At 35.4% G+C, this 12,249-nt stretch overlaps 1 protein-coding gene across 2 annotated transcripts in view; it reads left to right on the top strand.

Annotated features, from left to right (window-relative positions):
• GPC5 (glypican 5) overlaps positions 1–12,249 on the top strand; it is a 1,476,320-nt gene that overhangs the window by 1,198,209 nt on the left and 265,862 nt on the right. The window lies entirely within an intron of this gene.

The following is a 12,249-nucleotide window of genomic DNA, read 5'->3' as shown; positions in this document are numbered from 1 at the left end:
AATATCACTTACTTTGGGAAGCAATGAAAGAAATGTTGCTAAGATGTAAACAAAAAATAAAGTGAGAAATAAACGAAAAATAAAACACCGTGTTTAAATATTCAGATGGCATATAATATGCCCCAACTAAGATATTAGAAAAATCTAAAATGAAGATCTTCTCCTAAATATACATTTATACAAGGTTTATATATATACATATGTGTATATATATTCAGTATAATAATAATTATTATTTTGAGACAGAGTCTCACTCTGTCGCCAGGCTGGAGTGCAGTGGCACTATCTTGGCTCACTGCAACCTCTGGCTTCTGGGTTCAAGTGATTCCCAGCCTCCCAAGTAGCTGGGACAACAGGCGCACGCCACCATGCCCAGCTGATTTTTGTATTTTTAGTGGAGATGGGGTTTCAATATATTGGCCAGGATGGTCTCAATCTCTTGACCTTGTGATCCGCCTGCCTTGGCTTCCCAAAGTGTTGGGATTACAGGCATCAGCCACCGTGCCTGGTTGTATTCAGTATAATTCTAAAGTCATAATATTGATAAAATAACTTAATTCTAAAACAGCCTCCTTATGAATTCTTTGTATACATGTTTAGTGACAACATTAAAAGAAAACTGAATAATTTAAAGAGTCCTCAGAGAGCACACAGATTTTCCACCTTGGCAAGATCCTCAGCACTGAAGGTGACTAGCAGCTCCGCAGCTACAATATGGAGAGACAAGTTCTTCCGTTGTTTGTTGTTAATTTCCCCCTCTTCACAGTGATGTAAAATATCCAGGGAACTCGGAACACTATTTTTTTTTTAATTTTTATTTTACGAATCACAAACACTCTGTTAGGATCCTGCTTACAATGATTTAACATGCATTGTCAGGTCTTACTGTTTTAATGCTTTCAGGAATTTGGCATCTGCCTTTATTAATTCCAAGTTGCAAAAGCATATCTCAACCATCCGCATCCTCATCTTCCGGAGTTCAGTATATAATGCCAGGAAATTTTTTTTTTTTAAAAGCACATAGAGAAAAGGAAACATTCCTAATGCTCATTTGGAGAAACATGTAACCAGGGCACTTACTTCCATGTTCTGAAGGCATTCAGGAGCCAGAAGGATACTTTAGCTACATAATGTTTGACTAACTGCATCCTTCGAAGAGACTGTAAAATTGCATTTACGTCTGACATCCTCCCAGCTAAAGTGTTGACTTTATCAAGTAAACAAAAATAAATCAATTACATTTCCACAAAATTACTGAGTGCTTCTGGGTGGTGAGTGGAGGAATCAGAATCAGGCTTTCCCCCTTTTCACAGAAAATCTAAGATAATGTCAAAGAAAAGCTAAGGACTGCAGTTTTTCCAAATAATGCCAAGGAAACAAACTAGATAGCATTTTTAGTGTAGGCATCCATTTTATTCATTGACATTTTTGCATGCAAGCTTACTTTGGTGTCAAAAGAAGACAGAGAAAAAGATAGGAACCAAAACTTAATAGGATAAATGAATCTATATGTTAGCCCTTCTCTATCCCTAAAATACTTTTTACTGTGGCATCTGGCATGCATGCATTCATTCATTCATTCATTCTGTTGTTGTTCATCCACTTATTTTCTTGCAGAATTAACACTTCAGTAGTGCTGAATATAGCTCTATTGCTGTGTTCCCTTGAGAGCTTCCATCTGAAATGAATGAATATCAAGGCCAAATTTGGAACTACAGGGACAATTTTCAGTTATTCACTTTATATATTGACTGAACCGTGAGTCAAGGTTCCTAGGTCATTCCATCTAAATTTAGCTTACTTGGATGTCTTTGAACTGGATGAGTTGTCAATTTCTTCTGAAGACAAATTCTGACAAGACCATTAGTGATGCATGATATTTTATGAAAACAAAATGTTTCAAAAGTAAAGATTCAAACTGTGAAATCCTCAGTAGCCTCAAGGAGCTATGTTTATAATTATTTTTAATTAAATTTCACAGTCAAGATATGGAATATAAAATGCATATGAATGCAAATTGTTGCTAGGGAGGTTGGACTGTAGCAAAAAACGTTTTGTTGCTTTAATTTTTAATTTTCTCTCACTAATTCTTCATGTGTATGGAATGTCAGATCAATTTCTTTTTTTACACTGTCTCTGACTCTGATATCCTTATGTGTTGCTTTTCTCTCCTTGAAAGCTTTTCAACTTGTTTTTCATGGGAACTTTATCTTCTAGATTATGAAGATTTTTGTTGCTCTGATCCCTTCTTATTTAACCCTTTTTATTCTATGTTAGATAACTATGAAATAATAAAAAATAAAGGCAAGTTTAACGTGAATGTAATGTTTGTTTTTAACATCTCATGTGGAACGAGTTTAAAGAAAAATTTCAGTAGCATTTCAAAATAAATTTACACCAAACAAATTGTCATGTTAAGGGGAAACAATTTAGAATTTATCCTCTTTCTACCTAATGATTAATACCAGGAAAGACTTTAAACACCTGTAATCCCAGCACTTTGGGAGGCTGAGGCTGGTGGATCCCCTGAGGTCAGGAGTTCGAGACCAACCTGACCAACATGGTGAAACCTCGTCTCTACTAAGAATACAAAAATTAGCTGGGCGTGGTGGTGGGCGCCTGTAATCCCAGCCACTTTGTGTGAGACTCTGTCTCAAACAAACAACAACAAAATAAACCCTTTAACCTCAAATGTAGACTATTCCAGAGTGGTGACACTGTATCTATTTAGTACTATCTAGTAACAGACACAATTATTATCGTCATCCAAGAGATTTTCTTGTATCGGTTTTTACAAAACAATAAATAACATTTTCATTGTGAGTTGTTGACAATTACTTAGCGTAGTTGTAGACCCAGATGTTAAATGTTTGATACAACAGACATATTTCTTGACCTTACTGCTTATAATGAGATATACAGACTTACAGGCAGATGATTATAATACTGTGCAGTGAGTGCAATCATTAGGTAAATATGCACCTGAACTATATTTAGGGAACCAGGAAAGGCTTTTGCAGGAAGGGATACCTATGCTAAAATTTGGATACTTGGCAGGGATTAGCTAGAGAAATGAGAAAATTTGGCTTGAAGATGGAAGAGCAGGGAGGGAAAGGGTATTCTAAATAGAAGGAAGAGCCTGACAAAGGCCTTGATTTTAAAGTAAGCGTGTGTTTGAGGAGCTGAACACAGTTCAAGGCAAGATGTCAAGCAGGACATACTAGAAGTTGATTCTGCAGAGATTTGCAGGGTGTGGAAAATGAAGGGGCTGATAATGAAGCCATATTAATGAGTTTGGAATTTAACTTGCTGACAGAGCGGAGCTATTGATGGTGGTCGGCTGGCCTTGCTAAACCAGATAATGGCATGAGGATGACTCTGGCTTCCTTGCTGATAAGGGGTTGAAGGACAAAACGGGAAAGCAAGAAGACCAGTTAGGAAGTAATAAGTTGTCCATGGAAGGAGGCTTCACTAATGGAGAATTTTCCTGGATTAAGAGAGAGGGTTAAATTAAGACTTTTTTTTTTTTGTAAAAAAATTTATTCTGGTAAAATATATACAAGAGAAAATTTGCCCTTTTAGCCTTATTTAAGCATACAATTCAGTGGCATTGATTACATTTATGATGATGTACAGTCATCACCACTATTTCCAAAAGATTTTAATCACCCCAAACAAGAAATATTTAAGAGACATTTAACACAGGACTTGGTGACTTATGGGATATAGAGTGGCAGAAGCAGTAAAAAATGATGTCAAAGGCCACTTGTTATTACTCTTGCTATCATGGCTTTCAATTTTTTTATTTAATATTTTCTTGAACTTTCTGTGTTGCCACTGTCAACATTGCAAATCCATGCATTTTTCAAGTGTCTTTGTAAGTCTCCTGTAGATGGATTTGCTTTTTTTCTCCAACAATACAACCGTAGCATGTAGTCCATTTATATTTAGTAAAGTATGGATATATTTGAATATATTTCATCATCTTGTATGTGCTTTGATCTTATTTTTGACTTCTAGATATTTTGTAGGGTTTTTTAACTTTCTTATGGGCACAGCAATTTATTGGAACTTATTTCTCACATTTTATCTTATTTGTGGAACCTTTTAAAGAGAGTATTATTTAGCATATAGCTAGCAAGATTCTGCCAGTAAAGAAAGTATTCCCATGTGTTTTTTCTTCTTTTCAATTAATTAATTAATTAATTCATGCATTCTTTAAGACGGAATTTCGCTTTTGTCGCCCAGGCTAGAGTGCAATGGCATGATCTCAGCTCACTGCAACCACCGCCTCCCAAGTTCAAGTGAATCTCCTGCCTCAGCCTCCTGAGTAGCTGGGATTACAGGAGCCCATCACCATGCCCAGCTAATTTTTTTTTTTTTGCATTTTTAGTAGAGATGGGGTTTCACCCTGTTAGCCAGGCGAGTCTCAAACTCCTGAGCTCAGGTGATGCGCCCACCTTGGCCTCCCAAAGTGCTGGGATTACAGGTGTGAGCCACCATGCCCAGCCCTTTTTCAGTTTATTTTTAATCTTTTGCTGTTCATTGGCTCATTCTGTGTATAAGCATGTTAAATTTACCCAAATATGAAAAGAGCCTCCCCTTGGCCCTGAACCCCTCTACAAGCAACTACCTCATGATTTTACCTCTTTATCCTCAAATTCTTTGGAATATAATTTATAATTGTTTCATCCTTACCACCCTTTCACCATAATCTCTTGCAGGATGAGTTCTATCCCAACCACTTAAATGAAATACCTCACTGAGAAATCCGTAATTTAGTTATAAGACAGAGACTCAATGACATTTTTTAACTTCCGGTTTTTAATCTTAACCTATAGCATTTTGAAAAATTTCCAACATGTCTTGAATTTAATAATTTAATTCTTTGCCTTAATATGAGTTTATTCCAACTAGCTGTCTAATTTGTTGAACTGTGCTGACTTAGAGCTCTGTTGATTGGTGTTACAGGGTAGTTCTGAACATAAACTTGCCATTTGGATTGTTTACTAACTGCTCCAAATCTGCATGATCACTAAGGACTACTAAGGCAGTTTTTTATTTAGCAGCTTATTTCTTTTACACCAGTGTAACCTCTTGCGTTTGAAGACTGCAAAGCCCTAGGTTCTTGCAAACTCTTTCTGAGAACAGTATAGGCCAAAAAATGAAAGATGGTGTGGGATTCTTGAAGGCAGACTATCCTTTTGAAACTGAGACTTCTAACAACCAATTCCAAGAGGGAAATTAGGTCAGTAACTTAATTATCTATGACAAAACATGTTCAAAAGAATAGCTGTGTTGGACCATACTCGGACTTGATGACTCACTAAAAAGACACACAAGACTCAGAAATCCTTATAGTCATAGTTTTGATTTTTTTTTCAACAAGAAGATACAAAGCAGTAACAGTAAAGGGGAAAGCCACATGGGGTGTAGTCTGAAGGACATAGGTGCAAGTTTCCAAGTCCTCTCTCAGCAGTTTCACAGGACAAAATTGATTCCTCCAGTAAGTTGGGATAGTATGTGCAAAGTGTTGCCTGCCTAGGAAGCCCATCTGAGCCTATGTACATAATGTCTACATAACTGATTTCAGTCACTGAAGCTATAGACTCCCAGAAGAAAAGCAACTGTTGACCATAAATCCCACTGTTTGTTTAAACTATCTTGACATAATGGTATAATATGGATAAAGGTCTCAATTCCAAGAACTCAATTTTCAAGAACTGGCCAAAGGCCAGTCATGAAATTAGGTCCTTGGGAATGTGCAGGATTTGAGTACATCAAGTCTGCTCAGCTAACTCATTCCTGAACAACAGCTTTTTTTTTTTTTTTTTCATATTCTAAAGCCTAAGAAAATCTCTGTCTTCCCAGCAGCAACCTAGTCTTCTCAAATCCCAGAACCACTCCCCTTACATGAAGCCTTCTAAAGAGGTTCTGAGCATTTTGTTGTTTTAATTTGCTTTCACAAAAATTTACTAAACCTAGATTGTATGATTTAGTAATTAAAAATTCTGATAAGAACATTTGGATTATCTTATAGCTGAGGTTTCAATGATAGAAATGTTTTAAGAGATTGCACCTGGGAGGCACAACACAACTTGCTTAAGACAGCTCCAGGAATATTATGGGCTGGATATATCTCTTTCATGGTTGTATTACCTAGGGTAAAACTAGACTACTTTAACAAGGAGACCCAACACCAGTGGACTTGGAAAAGAAGAGTATATGTCTCTCGTGTGTTACATTTGAAGTGAGTGGTTAGGTCTGTGGGTGAATTTGCCTTATGAAGTCATTCCAGAATGAAGTTTCCTTCCTTTGTTTTGTGCCATCATCCAATAAATTGCCATCTTCTCCATAGCCAAAACTACATCATCATGAGTTCCGGACAGCAGGAAGGGGAGAGAGTACAGGAGGTATATCACTGTCTTGGGGACCAGGTCTGGAAGTTGTAAGCATCACTTTCGACTCCCTCCACTGAGGAAACATAATCACATGAATATACTTAACATTAATAGAGGATGGAATATGTAGCTTACCCATGTGCTCAAAAAGAAGAGAAGAATGTATAATGAGTCAACCTTCAGTCTCTACCTCCTGTAAGATACATATTATTTGACCACAAATTAATAAATTGCATGTTAACTAAAAGATCATAAAGCAGTATTGACCCGTTAGTTTTCAGTGTAAATCAGTAACAAAACAGGAATTACTTTACAGGAATTTACTTCAAGGTAAACTTTTTGAGAACATTTCTTTTAGATAAAGAATAAAAGGATCTCTACATTTCTTTGAAATGTATTTAGGGATTTACATGTGAGAAGTATTTATTCAGAAATCAGTATCTATCTAAATGTAGAAGTGGTTTAACATAATATTTGTAAATAATAAATGTTAAAAATATAAGGCTACACCAATTAAATAAAATAAAAGACATAGATAATAAGCAGTCTTTGTGAATTAACAAACCAAATGGCTTTTAAAAACAGAACTCTCACACCTTGCCCTGTCTGGGCACCTAGAACTTTCTAAATTTTATTTTTTCTTCAAATTAACCCTCTTAAAAGTGGCAGATTGAACAAAGCACACTGAAACTATGCAATTGCGTAGATTAATTTCAGACCCAGTTTTTACTTCTTGTACTATTCTTTTTCAAATTGAGTGAAGAATTGCCTGAAAATAACCTGTCTGATTTTTATCAGGAAAATCACTTTTTAATGAGCATTTATATAGTATATTAAAAGTCCAGCACTTCGAAGGAATTTTATTTCAGTTTTGTTGTTTATGAGGTGCTTACAACATAGATGATATCCATTATTAAGTGCTTTTATTTTATACATATTTTTCAACATTCCACATATAGATTTTTCTGGACAATACAAATGGCTGTGTTTTCTCATTAATATACAAGCTTTTCTTTTGATCTTGAAAGTATAGCAAGGAGTGCATTCTGTGGAATCTTGCTGACTCTTCATTAAGGAATTTAAGGGCAATTTAGGCATAAAGTATTGTGGAGCTTTCAGCAGTCACTGAATGTCAACCAGATCCTAGGGTCCCATTACATCTCCCAGACGAATTGCTGAATTATTGAACACACATGAATACTATGCAGTCTTGATTAGAGAGTTGTTAATCAACCCATCATGGTATATAAGTCAAAAACCAATTAGAAATCTGTGATTGGAATGTATGATTAAGAAACAATTAATTGCCTAGTTTAAAAAAAAAGGAGAGGCAGTCATAGTGAATTATTTGCTCTTTCCTGTACTCCACAAATTCTTGTAATCATTAATTCTCCAATATTACTAGATTTATAAATTTTTAAAAATGGTTTGTGATAAAAAGTATATTCATCTCCAAGCAAATACTTTACTTGTCACTACAGCTTATTTAAAATACCATTGTTCCAGCCCTCATCCTGGATTTTATTGTTTTCTTCCCCTAAAATAAATTATGTATGATGTTTTAGGAAGGCTTTGAAGTTCAATCAGTTTTGGCAAAAGAGTAGTACTTTGCAAATAGTTAAATTAGAATTCTGCCTGTAATTTATCCCTTTGAATCATTTCTGCATCAGAGAGATCTGAAAAATAAATGAGCAGCCGTATTCACTAGTTTTACAAAATACACGGTTAGGACACCAAGGGAAAAAAAGTTTGCCTGGATTTTTTTTAAAGGATTATGATAGGACTGGAAAAAAAGAAAATGTAATATTAGGTTATTAATCAGTAACATAAAAGAGCTAGAAACTCATGTAAATGCTATCCGATGTGAAGGCAAAAGGGAGGGAACTGCAACTTTTAATTCAAGGAGGAAGAAGTTTTAAAAATAAAAATTTTCAAAGCTATTTTAAGAAGGTATTAAACCTTTTAGTTACTTGGTCTGGGACCCTAACTTGGACCAACCATTACTCTTTTGTTTTTTCTTTCTTTTTTTTTTTTATTACTATACTTTAAGTTCTAGGGTACATGTGCACAACGTGCAGGTTTGTTACATATGTATACATGTGCCATGTTGGTGTGCTGCAACCATTAACTCGTCATTTACATTAGGTATATCTCCTAATGCTATCCCTTTCCCCTCCCCCAACCCCATGACAGGCCCTGGTGTGTGATGTTCCCCACCCTTTGTCCGACTGTTCTCATTGTTCACTTCCCACCTATGAGTGAGAACATGTGGTGTTTGGTTTTCTGTCTTTGCCGTAGTTTGCCCAGAATGATGGTTTCCGGCTTCATCCATGTCCGTACAAAGGACATGAACTCATCCTTTTTTTTATGGCTGCATAGTGTTCCATGGTGTGTATGTGCCACATTTTGTTAATCCAGTCTATCATTTATGGACATTTGGGTTGGTTCCAAGTCCTTGCTATTGTGAATAGTGCCGCAATAAACATACTCTTTTCTTATATTTTTATAAACTTGTAGAATGAGGATGAGGTTTTCTGCTGCAAAGTGCTCATGTCTACAGTGTCCTTTCCATATTTTTTAGAGTATGACAGTTCTTATTAACTATTAGGATCTGGCGTCCACATCCTACATATTTAACACTGCCTCTGTTTGTTTATTTGAAGGGTGATATTACAAGGGGGTTATGTTACTTTGCTTTTCTTCCCTTTGTTTTATTTTGGGGGAGATTTGTTTTCACTTTCCTTAAGAATAGTATGACTGCCGTCTTGATCATGAAGAAATCCTAAGTCCAGTCGTACAGTACAATGTAAATATCACTTGCAAATATTTTATAAGCAATTACTCCACATGCGCTTTGCCCCATTCAAAGTTTTGACTTTGGGAGGTTGTTTAAATTTTCATTTTTTAAATATTCCTGTTATATTTTTAGAATTTCTGTCAAATCTTAAGGGAAAATATATTTTGAATAATTATAATCATTAACAAATATTTGTACTTTGTATGTAGATTTGATGTTCTGAAACTTCCAAAGTTTTAATAGCCATATCCGGCTATGTGGAAAATGTATCTGGATAATAATAGTTTGAGCAAGACCACAAATATAATAAGATTTGGTAAAAAGAGAAATTGGGCAATTATTTTTTGTCCTTTGAAAATAAAGTAATATGAGAAGAAATGTAAAGCTCTCTTTCCTGTTTTACCCTACTCTTCCCCAGGACCAACTCAATTACTTTTAATGATTGTGCCCTGGAGAAGAGCAACATATTCAGGCTCATTATCTACTAGTGGCAACTTCAATTCTGTTTACAATGGCTTGCATAAGAGAAATAATAATTTTTATTTAGGAAGAAGACTTTTGTTTAACATATTGCATATATTCTAGTCTCCCTAAGAGAATGGAAAAGGACAGAAAAAAAATTTAAAATATCAGACATAAAAATAAGAACAGATTTTCTTTCTCCTTCTCCCTCTAATAGAAGAGACTGATAATAAGGCAGGAGATTTTCTATTCCAGTCCAACACTGTAGAGCCTCAAATTTTCTATGAGATTGTGTATAGTTATTTAAATTCATTAATTTTTTTATCCATTTTAATTGACAAAATTATATATATTGTGTACATTATGTTTTCAAATATGTAAACATTGTGGAATGGCTAAATTGAGCTGATGTAGCATATGCATTTCATCACATACTTACTATTTTTTGTGGTGACAACACTTAAAATGTACCCTTTTAGCAATTGTCAAGACTGCAGTTGACCCTTGAACAACATGGGTTTGAATTCTGCAGGCGCTTTACACGCAGATTCTCTTCCACCTCTGCCTGCCCTGAGACATCAAGACTAACACCTCCTCTTCCTCTTCAGCCTAAGCAGCGAGAAGATAATGAGGATAAAGACCTTTATAACTATCTACTTCCATTTAATGAATAGTAAATATATTTCCTTATGATTTTCTTAATAACATTTTCTTTTCTCTAGCTTACTTTATTGTAAGAACACTGTAGATACTGTATATAATACATATAACATACAAAATATGTGTTCATCGACCATTTATGTTATTGGTAAGGCTTCTTGTCAACAGTAGGCTATTAGGAAGGCTATTAGTTAAGTTTTGAGAGAGTCAAAAATTATATTTGGATTTTCAGCCGCATGGATGGCTAGCACTTCCAACTCTTACATTCTTCGAGGGTCAACTGTACATTGTTATTAACTGTTAATTGTGCACAGTCCTTTCCAAGAGCTGTGAAGCTTTACTTATCTAAAAGCACTTAGCCATGTATTTGACCAACTAAGCCTGGAATGTGCTACTTCTTCCTCCACTCATTGCTCTTATCTAGGAGTACTTTATTGTCTATAAAATAGTATCCTATAATGGTAGGCAATCCTAAGACACAGTTCTAGCCTTATTAGTTTAAAATCTTAAATTGTCACGCTTTGTATACAGAGAATTTTTAAACTTAAATGCATATAAGGGGAAAACTTGTAATATAAATGCATTATTTTGGCCCAGATATAATAGGGAGTGGAAGAACTGTCCAATATAAAGAAAGAATTCTCCAATTAATATTCAAATTCATCTTGAAGTAGAAAAGCATTCACCTATCCCTGTGTGTGTATACATGTTTGCATGTGCGAAATCTGAGCTGTGTTTCTGCCCGTGACTCCACCTTTGAAGATGTTGTATAGAGTTATCCATTCACTCATTTGTTTGTTATACATGATTGTCATGATCTTCATGTCTTAGCTCTGTGCACACTGCCTAGACTATTTTTCTTTCCATTCTTTTCTGTGTTCCAACCATAATGTATAGGGGGCAACTGTGCTATTGTAAATATATAACCTAACTTATGCCTCTGTGAATTTGCTTCTGAATTCTCTTTGTCATGAATATCCTTTCTCACCTTGTCTGTTTTTCCTGTCTTGAAAAGCTGTTATTGTTTTATTTAATTGGCAAAATCTCCTATATGCAGTTTTCCCCAATTCTTCCACCCCAACCCTCAAAATTTTGGTTATTTACTCCTCTTTGCAGGTTATTCTGTGCATAAATCTGGGTTATCATACTATATTCTAGCTTATCGTTTGTATTTGAATATTGATATCTTCCAGCAACTTGGGTATGCAGGAATGTGCCAAATCTTTGAAACCCTAGGAATAATAAAAATGCTTAGCATATAGTAGGTATTTAATAAGTATATCAGGATGAGGGAATAAAGGAAAAAAAGAAGAGAGGGTGAGTGAGAGGGGGTTGGTTGGGGAATACATAGGTGATGACACTTATTACCGTAGATAAGTTATTACCTCCTTTCTTTTCAGTTTTTTGAAGGAAAAATAATACCTGTCTGGCAGTTTGTTCTAAGATTCAAAAGAAAGGTAAAAGGAAAACACTGGAAATGGTCAGATAGTTTACTTCACTAGATAAAACTTTATCTAACCTTCATTTACTATTCAATGTGTAAGCAAAAAATAGAGTGCTTTGTGATGAGTTCAGTTAACGTAATGGACCTGAACCAGTGCCAATAATGAGTTTTATGCTCCTGCTGTGTGGACCAGCTTTCATGCATGAAAACCTTATGAGGCACAAGCAGCTAATCTTAAAATGCATTTTATTGATGCTTTTAAGTAAGAAAAACATAAGATTCATATCAAGACCCGAGTGGTATTAAAATTGAAGTTCAGGCTGGCACGTTGGCTCATGCCTGTAATCCCAGCACTTTGGGAGGCCCAGGTGGGTGGATCACAAGGTCAGGAGTTCCAGATCAGCCTGGCAAATATAGTGACATCCCGTCTCTACTAAAAATACAAAAATTAGCCAGGCATGGTGGCATGTGCCTGTAATCCCAGC

This window comes from Symphalangus syndactylus, chromosome 15, assembly GCF_028878055.3.
Source record: "Symphalangus syndactylus isolate Jambi chromosome 15, NHGRI_mSymSyn1-v2.1_pri, whole genome shotgun sequence".
NCBI lineage: Eukaryota > Metazoa > Chordata > Mammalia > Primates > Hylobatidae > Symphalangus > Symphalangus syndactylus.
Note: the sequence above shows the minus strand (reverse complement) of the source record. Positions and strands in the feature narration are given on the sequence as shown.